Source organism: Phyllobates terribilis, unplaced genomic scaffold (assembly GCF_046119375.1).
Source record: "Phyllobates terribilis strain yellow unplaced genomic scaffold, ASM4611937v1 Scaffold_11__3_contigs__length_659146591, whole genome shotgun sequence".
Taxonomy (NCBI): Eukaryota; Metazoa; Chordata; class Amphibia; order Anura; family Dendrobatidae; genus Phyllobates; species Phyllobates terribilis.
In genome coordinates this window covers 528,507,450-528,527,094 of record NW_027362771.1, presented here as the reverse complement: position 1 = coordinate 528,527,094, position 19,645 = coordinate 528,507,450, and the positions used below count along the sequence as shown (strand labels likewise).

The 19,645-nt window shown below is 47.8% G+C and overlaps 1 long non-coding RNA gene across 1 annotated transcript; it reads right to left on the bottom strand.

Moving 5' to 3' along the window:
• Positions 1–6,245: 6,245 nt before the first annotated feature.
• LOC141165273 (uncharacterized) lies at positions 6,246–19,394 on the bottom strand. The gene is made up of 3 exons (XR_012251132.1): positions 19,278–19,394; positions 17,061–17,238; positions 6,246–6,338 (listed from the first exon to the last, which is right to left on the bottom strand). It is a non-coding gene; the product is annotated as an uncharacterized lncRNA (long non-coding RNA).
• Between the last annotated feature and the right edge of the window lie 251 nt (positions 19,395–19,645).

The following is a 19,645-nucleotide window of genomic DNA, read 5'->3' as shown; positions in this document are numbered from 1 at the left end:
CCTGGCCAGATTCTCCTCAATATATTCGGACATCGACCGGGTCTCAGCAGCGGATAATGGATAAATACGCCCACGGGGAGGAGAAGTACCAGGTAACAGGTCGATAGGGCAGTCGTATGGTCTATGAGGGGGTAGTGTCTCTGCCTCCTTTTTATTAAAGACATCAGCATAAGACCAATAAGGAATCGGAAGTCCAGGTAGATTAGCTGGGGTAGGAGAAGGACGGACGGGATGAACGGGAACCAGACAGGTCTTATGGCAGCCCTGTCCCCAGCGAAGGACTTCTCCGGTCTGCCAGTCAAGAACGGGTGCATGTTTCTGGAGCCAAGGTAGGCCTAGCAAGAGGGCGTGAGAGAGTCCAGGCAGAACATGGAAGGAGATACTTTCAGAATGCAGCATTCCCACCTGCAGAGTAATGGATTCGGTGATGAGTTGGATGGGGCGTGGTAAGAGCCCCCCATCCACGGCAGCAACAGACAAGGGTACAGCCAGAGGTTTGGTGGGGATGCGGTATTTCTCTACCAGGGACTGTGAAATAAGATTCCCGGCTGCTCCAGAGTCCAGTTGGGCTAGTTCGAAATAACGGTTCTCCCCGTAGACGATTGAAACTGACAACAGCAGGGATGGAGAGGATTTATTCTTGTCTAGGTGGACCTCTCTGAGCGAACCTAGACACAGGCGTTTCCCGACCTCTCCGGGCAGGCACGGATCCGGTGCTCCTTACTGCCACAGTAGAAGCAGGTCCCCTCGGCACGGCGTAAGTCCTGACGGGTCTTGACCATCTTGGTCTGGTCGACCTGCATAGGCTCAGGAGGGTGTACCTGGTTAGAGACAGAAGGAGTGACGGGTTTCTGAAAAGTAGGAGCTAGACGTGGTAACCTCCTCTCACGGGTGACCTCTCTGGCACGCTCCTGGAACCGTAGGTCAATCCGGGTGGCAAGAGTTATTAAGTCATCGAGAGTGGTAGGAATGTCCCGACCGGCAAGTTCATCTTTAATACGGCCGGACAGACCCTCCCAGAAGACGGAAACCAGAGCGTCGTTATCCCAGGCCAGCTCCGAGGCAAGGGTACGGAACCGTATGGCATATTGGCCCACGGTGAGACTTTCCTGACGGAGGCGTAGCAACGATGATGCGGATGAGGTCTTCCGTCTGGGTTCGTCGAAGACTTTCCGGAAAGCCGTGAGAAAAGCAGGCAAGTTGGACACCAGGGGGTCTCCTCTCTCCCATAGAGGATTTAGCCAGGCCAGGGCCTCCCCGGTGAGATGGGACATGATGAATGCAATTTTGGCTCGGTCGGAGTTAAACTGGTGGAACAATAGTTCAAAGTGCAGGATGCACTGATTTATGAAGCCCCGAGCCTGGGCTGAGTCGCCTCCGAAGCGAGGAGGTGCAGAAAGCCGAGGTCCGGGGTAGGATATCATGGTGTTAGTGGACAGCGGAGCTGCCGGATTGCGAGACATGGCACTGGCGGAGGTTGTTGGTGGAACAGTCAGAGTGTCCAGGCGAGTATTGACATTCCGCAGGTCACCCAGGATGGACTCTTGTTGGGACCTTTGACGGGACAGTTCATGACACAGGTCCGAGAGCGAGGGAGCTTGGGTGCCACCGGGTTCCATGGCCCGAGCAAACTGTAACGGGTCTGGGAGGCGGAACCTCTGGGCTACTATACAAGGGAGCGGTCCTTGTAAGGGAGCGGGTGGCGACCAGGCAGGCAGTCACAGCAGGTGACCGGGACAGTCTCTGGGTGTACGGGCAGGAGGTCACGGCAAGTGATCAGGGCAGTCTCTGGAAGAACGGGCTGGAGGTCACGGCAAGTGACCGGGGCAGTCTCTGGAAGAACGGGCTGGAGGTCACGGCAAGTGACCGGGGCAGTCTCTAGGTAAAGGGTAGGTACGACCTGTGATGGCTGAACCTCCAGGTAGGCTAGCAAGGCAGATGGAGGATGTGTGCTCCCAGGTGAGCAAGCGAGAGTCTCTGGAATAGCAGGTGGTCACAGCACGTGACGGCGGAGCCTCCAGGTAGGCAAGCAGGCAGGTAGCGGAGAAGCGCTCCCAGGTGAGCGGGCAAGAGTCTCTGGAATAGCTGGTGGTCCCAGCACGTGACAGCGGAACCCCCGGGCAGGCAAGCAGGCAGGTAGCGGAGAAGCGCTCCCAGGTGAGCGGGCAAGAGTCTGGAATAGCTGGTGGTCACAGCACGTGACAGCGGAGCCTCCGGGCAGGCAAGCAGGCAGGTAGCGGAGAAGCGCTCCCAGGTGAGCGGGCAAGCTGGTCCATAGACAGACTGACCGGAGTTGTAAGGCAGACCGTCGGACCTCAGGCAAGCAGGCAGGTAGCTGATGTGCGCTCCCAGGTGAGCGGGCAAGTTGGTCCTTAGACAGACTGACCGGAGTTGTAAGGCAGACCGTCGGACCTCAGGCAAGCAGGCAGGTAGCTGATGTGCGCTCCCAGGTGAGCGGGCAAGTTGGTCCTTAGACAGACTGACCGGAGTTGTAAGGCAGACCGTCGGACCTCAGGCAGGCAGGCAGGTAACAGGAAATCAGGCAGGATTAGGACAGCAAGCTGGCAGGAATCTGGCAGGTAACTGGCAGGTAACTGGCAACGGGACCTGAGGGCTGAAGCAGAGTAGAACGGTGCAACAACATTGCTCGGGCACCTCCATTTTGGAGGAGGTGCCTTATATATGGTAAAGTCCTCCGGCCATTGGCCGGGGACTCCTTAGGACGGCGCGCGCGGCCCCTTTAAGAGGGAGGGAGGGCGCGCGCGCGCGCCCTAAGCACAGTGGCCGGGAAGGAGCGCGCGCTGCCAGCAGAGCGGGAGAGGGACGCCGGGCACGGAGCAGAGCGGTGAGGGGAACAGCGTCCCTGCCTAGCAGAGGGCAGGGACGCCGGCACTACACCCACATACGATCACTCGCTCGCTCATGTCACCTACACCTCAAAAACATCTCAAGAATTTGACCTTTTCTTACCTTTGATTCTGCAAGAACTCTTACTGTTGTTGTTATTTAATTTCTTCTGGGCTACTGCAAATCTCTATTAATTGGTCTCCCTCTTACTATACCCTCCCCTATCAATCCATCCTGAGTTCAGCAGCTAAGATTATATTCATTTCCAGCCACTACACCAATGCCTCTACCCTGTGCCAGCCATTGCACTGGTTACCCATCCACTACAGAGTCCATTATAAAATGATCACTCTCACCCACAAAGGTCTCCACAGTTCTGCACCGCCCTACTTCTCCCTCGTCTCAGTCTACCACGCTACCCATGCCCTCAGTTCCGCTAATAACCTAAGACTAACATCCTCAATAATCTGAACCTCCCACTCCCGTCTCCAAGACTTCTCGTGAGCTGCACCAATTCTCTGGAATGCACTATCCAAGACAAGTCGATTAATTACCAATACCCACACTTTTAAGTGTGGCCTAAAAATGCACTTCTTTAGACTAACCTATCGCCTCACGTCACTTATGTAGCTATTCCAGTTTTGACTTTGCAAAATTTTCTTACAAATCTGATCCCTCATAGTATCTGTTTACAAAGCCTTCATACACTTAATAGTGTATCTTTACTGTATACATACTGTCTGGTGACTGGTTCATGCATGGTTACAGTAGTGTTGAAAATAACAGCAGTCCTAAATTACTAACTAGATTAATCACTGTTTTTGGTATAAATTATATTACTACATGTGAAACAATTTACCAGTTGGTGCAGTAGATTCTAAGAAAACCAACAGACTCCGCATTCATGATCCGCAGGTTTTTGAGTCTGTGTATTTGAATAATTAATTGAAAGGGGATGTGTTCAAAATAATAGCAGTGTGGAGTTCAATTAGTGAGGTCAATCATTCTGTGAAGAAACAGGTGTGAATCAGTTGGCCCTTATTTAAGGGTGAAGCCAGCAAATGTTGTACATGCATTTCTCCTTGAAAGCCTGACAAATAGGGGTCATTCGAGACATTGTTCAGACATTGTCAGAAGAACAGCGTACTTTGATTAAAAAGTTGATTGGAGAGGGTAAAACTTGTAAAGAAGTGCAGACAATGATAGGCTGTTCAGCTAAAATGATCTCCAATTCTTTAAAATGGAAAGCAAAACCAGAGAGACGTGGGAAAAAAACGGAAGACTACCATTCAAATGGATCGAAGAATAGCCAGAATGGTAAAGGCTCCGCCAATGATCAGCTCCAAGATTATCAAAGACCGTCTCAAGTTACCTGTGAGTTCTGTGACAGTTAGAAGATGCCTGTGTGAAGCTAATGTCTTAAGAAGAAGTCCCCGGAAAGTCTGACTGTTAAAAAAAAAAGACAAGTACTGAAGTATATACAATTTGCCAAAGAACACATCAACTGGCCTACAGAGAAATGGAGGAACATTTGGTGGACTGATGAAAGTAAAATTGTTCTTTTTGGGTCCAAGGGCCGAAGACAGTTCGTCAGACGACCCCCAAACTCTGAATTCAAGCCACAGTATACTCTGAAGACAGTGAAGCATGGTGGTGCAAGCATCATGATATGGGCATGTTTCTCTTACTATGGTGCCGGACCTATTTACCGCATACCAGGGATCATGGACCAGTTTGCATATATTAAAATACTTGAAGAGGTCATGTTGCCTTACGTTGAAGAGGATATGCCCTTGAAATGGGTGTTTCAACAAGACATTGACCCTAAACACACTAGTAAATGAGCAAAATCTTGGTTCCAGTCCAACAAAATTTAGGTTATGGAGTGGCCAGCCCAATTACCAGACCTTAATCCGATAGAACACTTGTGAGGTGACATCAAAAATGCAGTTTCTGAGGCAAAGCCAACAAATGCCAAAACATTGTGGGATGTAGTCAAAGCATCCTGGGCTGGAATAACAGTTGACAGGTGCCAGAAGTTGGTTGACTCTATGCAACATAAATGTGAAGCAGTTCTAAAAAACTGTGGGCATACAACTAAATATTAGGTTAGTGATTCACAGGAATGCTAAATCCTCAAAAAAAAAAAGAGTACATATTGTGAGTTTGTAAAGACAAATGCAGACACTGCTATTTTTTAGAACAGCCTAATGTTCATTTTTTGTTATTTTCTGTAAAGTAGTTAAAAATTATATACATTTCTCTTCATGTTTTGAATTAGAAAACAGTGTGCAATATCCCCAATGCAGAGATAAAAACTAGTATAAAGATTTTGTGCTTAACTCATGTTTTTGAACACACTGCTATTATTTTGAACACTACTGTATGTGAATACCCTATTTATTATACAGATGGCTGACAGTACAAGCACTTTGTACCATTTACCTTTTGTGTCTCCCCTATTTTCTTATAGATTGTAAGCTTGTGAGCACGACCCTCACTCCTCTTTATATGTGTTGAATTATGTGTTATTCTGTAACACAAGCACATTCATGCCAGCAAAACATGCATGTGTGTTCACGGGCTAATCTTTGAGAAAATGCCCAAACAAATTGATTAATTGGCTAGTTCCACCAAAATGGGCAGGTTCAGTTGATTTACTGTACACCTAATGTATATGGGGGCCTTAAAGCTAATTTGTACCTCCCAACCTTTAAAAGCAGATATGTAATGACTTCACACTACAGGATCTAGGAGAGAACTCTTGATCTGTACAGTGAGATAACGCCGATAATAATATTATATTATAGGGACTAAATGTTCCTATGTGGGATACAAGCAACATTACCATGTCAGGGTTTTGGGTCAATATTCAGTTCTAGGATTGCCATTTCCATAAGGTGGCGCTAGAGTTCAAGTCCTCTTGCTCTCTGAAGAGGCAATTTTGCATATTTAATTTCCTAGTGGAGCATTACATGACTTATAAGCTTCCTTACACTGGCATGCAAGGCATGTCACTCTCTACAAGGAGAAATGTTACCCCTTAGATCTCAGAGAGAAGCCTCTCATACAAGCAAATCAGATCTCATACATTTCACTGAGGAGGGGCAACATCATGAAACACAGTTTCCGCAAATTGAGATTCTGGTCTGGCGTTTATCCTAACTAATATGGCAAGGCTCGTTAAAGGTGTTAAAATTGACTTTTAGGATGGGACTAGAGTTCAAGTCCTCTTCCTCTCTGAAGAGGCAATTTGTATATTTAATTTCCCAGAGGAGCATTGAATGGCTAATAAGTCTCCATACACTGGAATGCCAGACATGTCACTCTCCACAATCTCCACAAGAAGAAACATTACCCCTTAGATCCCAATGGTTTGTGTGACTTTATACACTCACCTTACAATCTTGACAGCACAGATCAACATCGTCACACTGACATCCTGGCTTCAGTGTACAGGTCTGAGCATCACAGCAGTTACTTGTACATTCCTAGCCAAGACCAAACACAATGCTTTATTAAGTGCTTTTTGGCATAGTTCTCGTGTTTTGTGCACCCACTTACAAGAGGCAAAGAAAAGTAACCTCTGAGCTTAATCACTATTCAATCAACATCTATGCAAATATGGCAATATTTTTTGTGCATCAACTTCTTGTGGCTCTTAGGACCTCTGTGTTAGGAGGGCGGTTGCAGACAACTTTATTAAAATGGAACGCAACCGACCCCGGGGTCCGCGATGCAGCCTGGAGGACTGCTGCCGAACACTTTCCGGGTGGAAAGTAAAGTAACCAACTTAAATATTAAACCCTTCCGTGTTTCTCCACACAGGAATGGGTATAGCAGTACGCTCTATCTCCGTTAGGCAGAAAAAAGCTATCTGTAGTCCTGTTACAGCACAGGGACTACAGTGGCGGCGCTAGGATGCGTGTGTGACTACGCCAACAGGTACACATGCCCCCAGCCGGCGTGCTACCGGACTAAAGGGTTCAACTCCACGTGACGGACAGGCGTTAGCCGTGCACAGGACGTCTGCAGGCTGCTCGGGGTGATAGGCGACCCCTTTGGCTGAGCCAGGCTGCTAGACGAAGCTACCTGCCTCTATGGAGCTAACCTGCCTAAGCGACCTGTGCTAATTAGCCGAGCAAACTCTGGCATCGGCAGGTCACGGAGTGAACAGCTAGGGAGCACGTGGAACAGAGTTGTCCACACAACGGCATCACTTGCTCAAATGATCAGAGCGTGTCGCCATGTTTGTGGGCGGGCCTTTTAAAGACTAAGCCCTGCCCACCGACGCGCCATTGGTGACATTACCCGTGGACCAATCAGGCGGTGCCAGGTCACCGGGTCAGGTGGGTGCCAACCCACCAATCATGATCCGCCAGGTCACGGACATGCTCAGTACGGCAAATCCTGGACTTAGATTCCACACGCCCTGTCTCCCTCTGCAACCCAGGCTTAACATTGCTAGGCACAACTACCTGGGAGATAAACAGTGCTCGCGGACCAGCTAGGCGTTGAGGCTCATGGCGATACTGAGCAGCATCAGCCCCAGCTGGACTGAAATGGGAGACCACAGAAGGTCCTGGACCCATTTCAAATCCAGCACCAGACCGACGCCTAACATTATCCCCCCCTCCACTTGATGCTCATTTTCCTCCATGAGCCGGGGGGCAAGGATGTGGTCCAACGGGTCACAGAGAGGTTTCACGAAAAAGTGACCCCTCCGGTGTACAGGGTACCCTCTTTTAGGACGGGAAGCAGGATGGCAAGAAGTGACAACAGGTTCTCTAGGTGTGGGATCCTTCATGGGTGACAGGGAGAAAGGACCCGCCGGTCTCTGGCGAAAAGATTTATCTCTCGCACAGACGGGACACGCGAGAACAAAGTCCTTGATGTCCTGGCGCCACCGGGGCCACCAATAGGACCGTTGAAGGGACTTAGTGGTACGTTTGACCCCAGGTGAGCTCCAGTCTTAGGGGCATTAGCCCAGGAGAGCACCATACTCCGTAGATTAGGGGAAACAAACGTCCTCCCCGACGGAACCGGGTTGGAGGACACTGCAGCCACCCTCTCCTCCTGAGAGTTCTTTGCGACATAATCTGACAAGACCCGGGTCCTGGAAACAGACAAGGAATCTGTACCGGATGTCGCAATGATAGGAGGATCAGAGACTACCCTCCGGGTGACTTCGACCAAACACTGAGATGCACAATTCTCACTCCAGGAAGAAATTCTCCCCGTCTTCCAGTCAATGTGTGGAGTATGACAACGCAACCAGAGGAGACCCAGTAACACCTCGTCTAATCCACCGGGAATAATAAGAAATGAGATAACCTCCCGGTGGCCCTGAGGGAATGACATGGAGAAAGGGATCGACTGATGGGTAATTTGCACATCCAAGAGTGAACCATTGGCAACACAAATGTTTATTGGTCTGGAGAGTAGCTCAATAGGGATGGCATGCCTCTGGGCAAATGTAGATGATAAAAAATTGCCATCAGCACCAGAGTCCACCCACGCCTTGGCAGTAACTGTAGATCTACCAAAGGACAATGTCACATTATATGATAATTTGGAGGAAGAAGTCCCGGACTCTAATACACCTCCTCCAACGGTGGTAAGACCTACTCGTTTTACCGACTGCTTGGAACCCTTATTTACGGGGTGCTCCAAGAGATGTGCGGATCGGGAACGAGAGGGACTAGACTCAGTCCGGGATATATCCATAGCCTCAGGCTCCGGGTCGAGAGTCTTAGTTTGGGTCTAAAGGCGCCTGGTGCCAACAGATGCTGAGGTCTAGTAACCTCCAGCTCTAACTTATGTTCCGCATGACGCAAGTCAATACGGTCAGCGAGAGATATTAACTCCTCCAGAGAGGTTGGAATTTCTCTGGTAGATAAAGCATCTTTAATATGCCCAGCCAGACCCCTCCAGAACACCGGAATAAGCGACCACTCAGACCAATCCAGTTCAGCCGCTAGGGTTCTGAACTGGACGGCATAGTGGCTGGCGGTGGCCGAACCCTGGACCAACGCAAGAAGCTTAAGAGCCGTATCATGCGTGACCTGAGGACCCAGGAAACCATTTTTTAGGGTCTTAAGAAAAAGACCAGCGTTTACTACCACCGGGTCGTTCCGTTCCCATAGAGGAGTAGCCCACTCCAGAGCCCTGTGAGAAAGTAAAGAAATGATATATCCCACTTTGGCTCTTTCGGAGGGGAACCGTGCCTCCATCATCTCCAAATGAATGGAGCATACGTTAATAAAACCCCTACAGAGTTTACTGTCCCCAGAAAATTTCTCCGGGAGAGCAAACCGGGGTAATGGAGCACTTGCAGTGGTGGCAGTATTCACCGCAGCCGAGTTAATAATGTTGGCTGCTAGAGTAGCCGCCTGGGAAGCTACTGCAGTGATATCAGCGACCGGAGCAGTCTGTTCCAGAGTTCTAAGTCTGGCCTCCAGTTGCTGTATATACCGCTGCAGTTGTTGGTTGTCGGCCATGTTCGGCAAGACCCTGGCGCTCTGATAGTGTTAGGAGGGCGGTTGCAGACAACTTTATTAAAATGGAACGCAACCGACCCCGGGGTCCGCGATGCAGCCTGGAGGACTGCTGCCGAACACTTTCCGGGTGGAAAGTAAAGTAACCAACTTAAATATTAAACCCTTCCGTGTTTCTCCACACAGGAACGGGTATAGCGGTACGCTCTATCTCCGTTAGGCAGAAAAAAAACTATCTCTTTTGCAGCTATCTGTAGTCCTGTTACAGCACAGGGACTACAGTGGCGGCGCTAGGATGCGTGTGTGACTACGCCAACGGGTACAAGTGCCCCCAGCCGGCGTGCTACCGCACTGAAGGGTTCAACTCCACGTGACGGACAGGCCTTAGCCGTGCACAGGACGTCTGCAGGCTGCTCGGGGTGATAGGCGACCCCTTTGGCTGAGCCAGGCTGCTAGACGAAGCTACCTGCCTCTATGGAGCTAACCTGCCTAAGCGACCTGTGCTAATTAGCCGAGCAAACTCTGGCATCGGCAGGTCACGGAGTGAACAGCTAGGGAGCACGTGGAACAGAGTTGTCCACACAACGGCATCACTTGCTCAAATGATCAGAGCGCGTTGCCATGTTTGTGGGCGGGCCTTTTAAAGACTAAGCCCTGCCCACCGACGCGCCATTGGTGACGTTACCCGTGGACCAATCAGGCGGTGCCTGGTCACCGGGTCAGGTGGGTGCTAACCCACCAATCATGATCCGCCAGGCCACGGACATGCTCAGTACGGCAAATCCTGGACTTAGATTCCACAAGCCCTGTCGCCCTCTGCAACCCAGGCTTAACATTGCTAGGCACAACTACCTGGGAGATAAACAGTGCTTGTGGACCAGCTAGGCATTGAGGCTGATGATGATGCTGAGCAGCATCAGCCCTGGCTGGACTAAAATGGGAGACCACAGAAGGTCCTGGACCCATTTTGAATCCAGCACCAGACTGACGCCTAACACTCTGCTTGCTGTCATTGTATTGGATCCTTCATTGCTGAATCTTTCCTAGCCATGTGAAGATCACATACAGTGGATATAGAAAGTCTACACACCCCTGTTAAAATACTAGGTTTTTGTCATATGAAAAAAGTCATACCAATAAGAATAATTTCAGAACTTTTTCCACCTTTAATGTCACCCATAATATGTAGAAATCCATTCAGAAACAAACTGAAATCTTTTTGGATGGAAGAAGAAAAATAAAAAACTGAAATAATGTAGTTAAACGAATATGCACACCTGTAAATTAATATTTTGTTGAAGTACCCTTTAAATTTATAATAGCAATCAGTCTTTTTTGGGTATTAGTCTATCAGTATGGCACATCTAGAATTAGGAATCTTTGCTTGCTCCCTCTTGCAGTAGCATTTCAAATCTGTCAGATTGAAATGGCATCTCCTGGATGCAGTGGCCTCTTCAGGTCACCCACGAAGTTTCAATTAGATTATGGTCTTGGCTCTGGCTGGGCCATTCCAAAACTTTGATCTTCTTCTAGTGAAGCCATTATTTTGCTAATTTGGAGGTAAAATTGACTGATTTATGGAACTGTTCATAATTCCCTTGACTAAAGCCCCAGTTCCAGCAGCCAAAAAACAACCCCAAAGTATAATCCTGCCTCTACCATGCTCCACAGTAGGTATGTGTCACGCTGTCTCAGCGTACAGGGGGTCAGGGGCCTGAGCTGACCCTAGACAGGGGCCCTGACTAATCCCTCAACCTGGAGGTACTGTTAATGGTACAGAGGTCGAGGCCGCCAGCGTAACCCTAAACTCCTGAATATCCCTGAACCTCAGTAATCTAGTCCTGAGAAGGACCCCGATCACAACAATGGGGAACAGGATAGAAAATGCCCAAAACACAGTACTAGACAAACGAGACAGTACAAGGGGAAAACCAAAAACCACCTTGCATACAAAAACTAACACCACAATTACAGAGGGAACAACAACAGGTTAGGAGATAAATGATAAAGGGAGGAAGGGAACAAACCACACCGCATACTCCTCGCTCCGAACTCCACTCTGAAGGTCTGCAAGAAATGCTTTCACCGACAACTTCCCTATCCGACCAGCAGGTATTTGAAGGAATCCCAATACTGCAGCATTAACTGCAGCTGGGCGAGGCTGAGCCTCGTCAAGCACAGAGAGAGAGAATTAACTCCCTCACAACCAAAAAACACAAAGCACCAAAAACTCAGCTGCGAGAAGTCAGGCTGAGTAGTCGCGACGATCTTCGTGGCGACACACCCATGACAGTACCACCCCTTCTACGAGGGGCCTCCGGACCCTCAGGGCCAGGTTTATTTGGGTGAGTCGTGTGGAAGGCTCGAATTAACCGGTCTGCGTTAATATCTGACGCAGGAACCCACATTCTCTCCTCAGGACCATACCATTTCCGATGAACCAGGTACTGAAGGGACCGGCAACTAAAACGTGAATCGATGACTTTCGATACCTGAAACTCCAAATTTCCATTGACCACCACTGGAGGAGGAGGTAAAGGTGACGGTATCATTGGCGCCACATACCTCTTAAGCAAAGATCTGTGGAACACGTTATGAATTTTAAACGTAGGGGGGAGGTCAAGACGGAATGCCACCGGATTAATTATAGAACTGATCCTGTACGGCCCGATGAACCTGGGACCCAGTTTCCAGGAGGGAACCTTGAGTTTTATATTCTTGGTAGACAACCATACCAGATCGTTCACACTTAGGTCCGGACCAGACACTCTCCTCCTATCAGCCATACGTTTGTATCGGTTCCCCATAGTACTCAGATTATTCAGTACCCCTCTCCATACTGAAGCGAGTGATGACGAAAATCGTTCCTCCTCAGGAACCCCCGAAGAGCCCCCTCTACTGAAAGTACAAAACTGGGGGTGAAAACCATATGCCCCAAAAAACGGGGACTGTTACCAGTGGATTCGCTCCGCCTATTATTAAGAGCAAACTCCGCCAGAGGTAAGAAAGAAGCCCAGTCCTCCTGGTTCTCTGACACAAAACACCGGAGATATGTCTCCAAACTCTGGTTCAGACGTTCCGTCTGACCATTGGTCTGAGGATGAAAACCTGATGAGAACGATAAATGCATCCCCCGCCGAGTACAAAAAGCCTTCCAGAATTTGGACACAAACTGAGACCCCCGATCCGACACCACATCGGAGGGTACCCCGTGAAGCCTCACAATCTCTCCAATGAACACCAGCGCAAGAGTTTTAGCATTAGGAAGAGCAGGAAGAGCGATAAAATGTGCCATCCTGCTGAACCTGTCTACTACAACGAGTATGACCGTTTTACCCGAGGACGGCAGGAGGTCCGTAATAAAGTCCATAGACAGATGAGTCCAAGGACGCTCCGGGATCTTCAAAGGTAAGAGGGCCCTAGACAGATGGGTATGTGGGGTCTTAGAGTGCGCACAAACCCCACAGGACACAACAAAAGTTACCACCTCCTTATGTAAGTTAGGCCACCAAAACCGACGCGAGAGGAGATCCACAGTTGCTTTACTTCCTGGGTGTCCTGCCAAAGCTGAGTTATGGTGTGCCTCGATCACCTTTTGTCGTAGCTGATCTGGAACAAACAGTCTCCCTGGAGGTCCAACAGGGGCGTCCCCCTGAGCCTCCAATACCTCCTCCTCAAGCTCAGAGCATACTGCCGACACCACCACCCCCTCTTGAAGGATAGGAACCGGATCATCCGTATTCCAGGCCCCAGGGAAACTACGAGATAAGGCATCCGCCTTCACATTTTTTGACCCAGGACGATATGTAACGACAAAATTAAACCTGGTAAAAGACAACGACCACCTGGCTTGTCTGGGATTCAGACGTTTTGCGGACTCCAGATAAAGCAGGTTCTTGTGATCGGTGATGACGGGGACCGGATGGACTGCCCCCTCCAAAAAATGGCGCCACTCCTCAAAATCTAACTTAATAGCCAAGAGTTCCCTATTGCCGACATCGTAATTCCTCTCAGCGGACGACAATTTTTTGGAGAAAAAAGCGCACGGACGCCACTTACCAGGGGACGAACCTTGTGACAAAACTGCTCCCACCCCTACCTCAGAAGCGTCTACCTCTACAATGAACGGCTGTGACGCATCAGGTTAAATGAATATGGGAGCTGAGGCAAAACATTTTTTCAAGGAGGAGAATGCTTGACAAGCCTTGTCAGACCACCTAGAAAAATCCGTCCCCTTTTTTGTCATGTCTGTGAGAGGTTTAACCATGGATGAGAAATTACGAATGAATTTCCGGTAATAATTAGCAAACCCCAGGAAACGTTGTAGTGCCTTAAGATTCTCTGGCAGATCCCACTCAAGAACTGCCCGCACTTTCCCTGGGTCCATACGAAAACCGGACGCTGACACCAGGAAACCTAAAAACTGGAGTTCCTGTACGGCGAACACAAACTTCTCCCATTTGGCGTACAGTTTATTATCCCGCAAGATCTGTAACACCTGCCTAACATGCTCCTGATGAGACACAAGATCAGGCGAGTAAATTAAGATGTCATCCAGATATATGACCACAAACTGACCCACCAGGCGGCGAAAAATGTCATTAACAAAGTGTTGGAACACCGCCGGGGCATTAGTCAGACCGAATGGCATGACAAGGTTCTCATAATGCCCCTCTGGAGTGTTAAACGCCGTCTTCCACTCATCCCCCTCCTTTATCCTAATCAGATTGTACACCCCCCTGAGATCCAACTTAGAGAACCATTTGGCGCCCACGATCTGATTAAAGAGATCGGGGATAAGTGGGAGTGGATACGGATCTCGGACCGTAATCCGATTAAGTTCACGGAAATCCAGGCAAGGGCGTAGGCCTCCATCTTTCTTCTTCACAAAGAAGAACCCCGCAGCCACCGGGGAAGATGAAGGTCTAATATGCCCCTTAGCCAGACTCTCAGAAATATAATCCTTCATGGCCTGCCTCTCCGGACCAGATAGGTTATACAACCTAGATTTAGGTAACTTGGCCCCAGGGAGCAATTTTACAGAACAGTCATACACGCAATGAGGAGGTAGTTCCTGACACCCTTTCTCCGAGAATACATCCTCAAAGTCCGCCACAAATGGAGGTAAGACCCTAGGAGTGACAGCACCGATGACCGTATTCATGCAGTTTTTACTGCAGAATTCACTCCATTGGCTTATCTCCCTGGATTGCCAATTAATAACCGGATTATGCTTAGTTAACCAAGGAAGGCCCAACACAATAGGAGTGGGAAGACCCTCCAACACGTAACAAGACAACAGTTCTTTATGTATCGCCCCCACTTGAAGATTTACGTTATGCACCACTTGCAAAAAACTTCCCTGACCGAGAGGCCTGGCGTCGATCGAAAATATGGGGATGGGTTTAGCCAACATATTCAATAGCATACCTTGAACCCGGGCAAACCGAGCGTCCACCAGATTAGCCCCGGCCCCACTATCTAGAAGAACAGATATCCTCTCAGTTCTCGTACCCACCACCACCTCCGCCGGTACGAGAAACTGAGACGAACCTAGGGACGAAATACCTACTCCCAGATTGCCGTCCACCACACAACCTGGGATCAATAGTTTTCCGACGACTCTTTACTCTGCAAAGGACGGGATGGACACCCCCCAATAAAATGTCCCTTTCTCCCGCAGAAGAAGCACCTTCCAGTCTTGTGGTGCACCGCCGGTCCCCTCCCCCGGAAAGATGTCCCTCCTAACTGCATAGGCTCCTCTGGACTGACCAGGGGAACCTCCATATGAGGGGACCTTGTAGGAGGTGGAGTCATCCCAGGGGGCGGAGTTATCCCGCACCTCTCCCGAAGCCGTCTGTCCGTGCGAATAGCAAGGGCCATAGCGGCTTCCAGTGAGGCGGGAGGGTCATACTGTGCCAACACATCCTTTAATTTGTCAGATAACCCTTGACAAAACTGGCTCCTAAGAGCCGGGTCATTCCACTGGGTGTCCGTGGCCCACCTACGGAACTCCGAACAGAATTCCTCCGCCGGACGATCTCCCTGGTGGATCCTACGTAACTTAGATTCAGCAAGGGAGATCCGATCCGGGTCATCATATACGAGTCCCAGAGCAGCGAAAAACCTATCCACTGACTGGAGAGCCGGAGAGCCCGGGGGAAGAGAGAACGCCCAAGATTGTGGGTCCCCTTGTAGGAGCGAGATGACAATTCCCACCCTTTGCTCCTCACTCCCCGATGACCGAGGCTGCAGCCGAAAGTACAACTTACATGCCTCCCGGAAAACAAAAAACTTGTCCCGCCCCCCAGTGAACCTGTCAGGGAGAGCTACTTTAGGTTCTGGTCCGGCTTGCTCCAGAGGACACAAAACCTTGGACTTAACGTCCGCCAACTCCATGGACAAACTCTGCAACTGCCGAGCTAGACTGGCTACTGGATCCATGGTGGTTGGAAAAAATTTTTTTTTTTTTGTGTCGGTCGGTGAAAATGTCACGCTGTCTCAGCGTACAGGGGGTCAGGGGCCTGAGCTGACCCTAGACGGGGGCCCTGACTAATCCTTCAACCTGGAGGTACTGTTAATGGTACAGAGGTCCAGGCCGCCAGCATAACCCTAAACTCCTGAATATCCCTGAACCTCAGTAATCTAGTCCTGAGAAGGACCCCAATCACAACAATGGGGAACAGGATAGAAAATGCCCAAAACACAGTACTAGACAAACGAGACAGTACAAGGGGAAAACCAAAAACCACCTTGCATACAAAAACTAACACCACAATTACAGAGGGAACAACAACAGGTTAGGAGATAAATGATAAAGGGAGGAAGGGAACAAACCACACCGCATACTCCTCGCTCCGAACTCCACTCTGAAGGTCTGCAAGAAATGCTTTCACCGACAACTTCCCTATCCGACCAGCAGGTATTTGAAGGAATCCCAATACTGCAGCATTAACTGCAGCTGGGCGAGGCTGAGCCTCGTCAAGCACAGAGAGAGAGAATTAACTCCCTCACAACCAAAAAACACAAAGCACCAAAAACTCAGCTGCGAGAAGTCAGGCTGAGTAGTCGCGACGATCTTCGTGGCGACACACCCATGACAGTATGTTGTTCTTTTGATGATGTGCAGTGTAGGTTTTGCATCACACATACCGAACAGTTCAACCTTGGTCTCATCAGACCATAACACTTTTTTCCACATGCTGAACAGACCAGGTGAATGGTGCAGTGGTTGATCATACATACTATTTCTCCCTTCATTCTTATGGGAGTGTCAAAAAACAACCAAGCACAGTGTTTGGCTATCTACAATGGTTGCATTAAGAATGAATAGAATGGCAGTGAACATGATCGACAACCACTCCATTACCAAGGGGCTCTTCATAACCCAGGTTATTGGGATCCTTGGGGGTCCCAGTGTTTGACCTTCAGCAATTAGGAAATTATCACTTATCCCATGGCTTGGGAATATCTGCTAAACTTGAGAGCTTAGGAAAAAAGGAACAAAAATTGGGCTTCCAAAAGCACTGCCAAGGATGGGAGGAAGAGATTATAATGTTTAAAAAAAACGTTAAAATGTATTGAGCTACGCGTTACGAAGCCGGTCAATCCCCTTCATCAGGCTCAAACTTGAGAGAGACAGACCATTATTAATGAAGCCTGGTGACTACAACATTCCACATCATACAACGCAAGTGATGCTAAAGTGGTCCTTACCTGGGGTTCACCACAGTCACACTGCTCCCCACTTTCCACGAAGGCATTACCACATATGGGGGGAATCAGGAGTTGCGAGGTTTGAGGCATATTTAACATGCAATTTGGAAAGTAATTATAGATGAAGCTCCTCATGTCTGCAATGTTGCAGCTGGAGAAGGTGTACGGAGGTCGATTACTGAAATGATAAAACCACATTGGATTATGTAGGTGACTGGTAGTGACTGCACAAGATCTGCAGACAATGGTGTTGCACGCAAAACGTCAGGTTGTGATCACATGGGGGGCACACCTAAATGGTCTACTAATGAAAAAAACAACCAGTACCACATTTGAAAAATACAATAAGGTAAAAGACTCCACACTCCAATATGGGTTCAAGTGCCCAGAAGGAAAATCAGCAAATCCAAGTAAAGTAAACCTTCAGCATTTTGTAGGGTGAATATTAGTAATAATTTTATTTTTTGTCAGCCCGTGAGACAGATTCGTGTGCCAACATTTCGGCCTTTTTTGGGTGTTTCTTTCCCCCCTCCCCCGTTCTCTTCCTTCTGGATATGGCTCTTATATTCTATGGCTGTTCTCATTACTTTCTTTCATTTCAATATGTGCCAATAGAGTCTACATATGCTATCCTGATCAGCATCCCATTGGAACATCGGTGCATGCGCATTCTGTATTATTCTCTTTGGCCCTTGTATCGGACTCTCCAGGCAGATACACATAACACACACGGCGCATGCGCCGAAACGTCATCGGCATAGATCCTTTGGTTTCACTCAGCCTTCTCCGGCCGACACACACAGCGCGCATGCGCGGACATGTTAGCTGCGCACAGCTGATACAGGTTCCCCTACATCAGCTGGCTATTTCCATCTAGAGCATTGTGCTGTTCGATACATACCAGCGTACACAGGCACGCCATCCATTATTTCATTTATGGAGACTGGGCGGTAAACGTTTATGTGGTTTATTTGCTTTCTGTTCATGTGATTTGATTTTATCTCTTTTCTGAATACACTTCTATATAATCTTCACAGATTCTCCACTGCGTATTGAGAGAGCACCGGGACAGGTAACACCAATTGACTATGGTGTCCCTCTTTGTCCGTTTTCCTTTTAGTTCCTTTTTTGTTCTCTCTTTTTCTTTCTTTATATGTGAATCTGTACTCATTAACATGAACATGTGTCCCCCTGATTTATCTGCACTCCTATTATCTTTATGTTCCTCTGAACACCTGAGGTTTTCCTGACCTGTGTGACATATTCTAACATCATGATATCATACATTAGAGTCTTTCCTTTTTCACAGGGATTATCCACATTGAGGCAGCCATTTTTCTTGAACTCTCAGATCGACTTTGTGTATTAAATTGGAGCATATTATATATCTTATCTTGTTTTGGCATTATGCCATCTATACCTGATTATGAGACAATTATCAGCTGAATGATTGACACTATTTATTTGATATTATTTGATGTATTCATATTATATGATATTTCTAATCTTGTACAGACTGCCTTGACAAAGGCCAGATGTAAAGGCCGAAACGTTGGCACATGAATCTGTCTCACGGGCTGACAGAATAAAATTATTACTAATATTTACCCTACAAAGTGCTGAAGGTTTACTTTATTTACATTTGAAAAGTACATTAGGGCGCCATAGTAAAACTTTGAAGAGATCAAACTCAATATTGACCCTTATCAACTATAAGGACCCCATGGCAGTATCACATGAGAATTTATTTTGGATCCATATCTGCCATTACTTCCCAAAGGTGAAAATCTTGTGTAACTATAGGAGATATTACCATACTGTGAAACTGGAAATATATTAAGTGTTTCAAAAGCCAGACTGGAACTTTTATCCCGCTGGAGTAAAGTGAGCCAAGTTTAAAAAGAGATGCAGCCCTCTTAATAAATTTGGCATGTCATATGGGTTGCTTGTGGGCCAGAAAATTAAATCTATACCAACCAATGAGTTGACGTAAATTTCACTAATTTTCAGCCATACATCATAGCAAATTTGTTGCATGGAGGTAAACTTGCCCAATTTGCAATGTTTAGATACCAGAAAACTTCTCTCAAGAAGTGTAGAAAAGGAGAAGATCTTTGCCTTTATGTGTAGCCTAAATCAACATAGAACATAATCATTTATGTTTAACCCAAAAGCATCTACAAGATGGGAGAAGAATTTTGAAGTTGGTGCATTTACCCCATGTATTCAGACATGACACAGGATGCAGATCCGCATTTACAGCCGCTGATATCATGACCCATCCCCAAGTTATGACCCAACTCATGAGCGACTGTGGCAGCAACGGTAGTAACAAAATTGCTATGATCCTGAAGGAGAAATTAAAAAGACATGGTGATTAAAGTGATCATTGAGAAATTATTTATTCAGGTTACATAAAAAAGTATTAATAACATAATATTAAAAAAAAACAGGACCCATGACACTACACATCCTATTTGATGGAAGGAAAAGTCACAAAATTATGATATCACTAGACTGATAGATGTGATATGAAAATGATGAAAAATGGAACAACATTTTCAAAACATCTTGATTTATTCAGT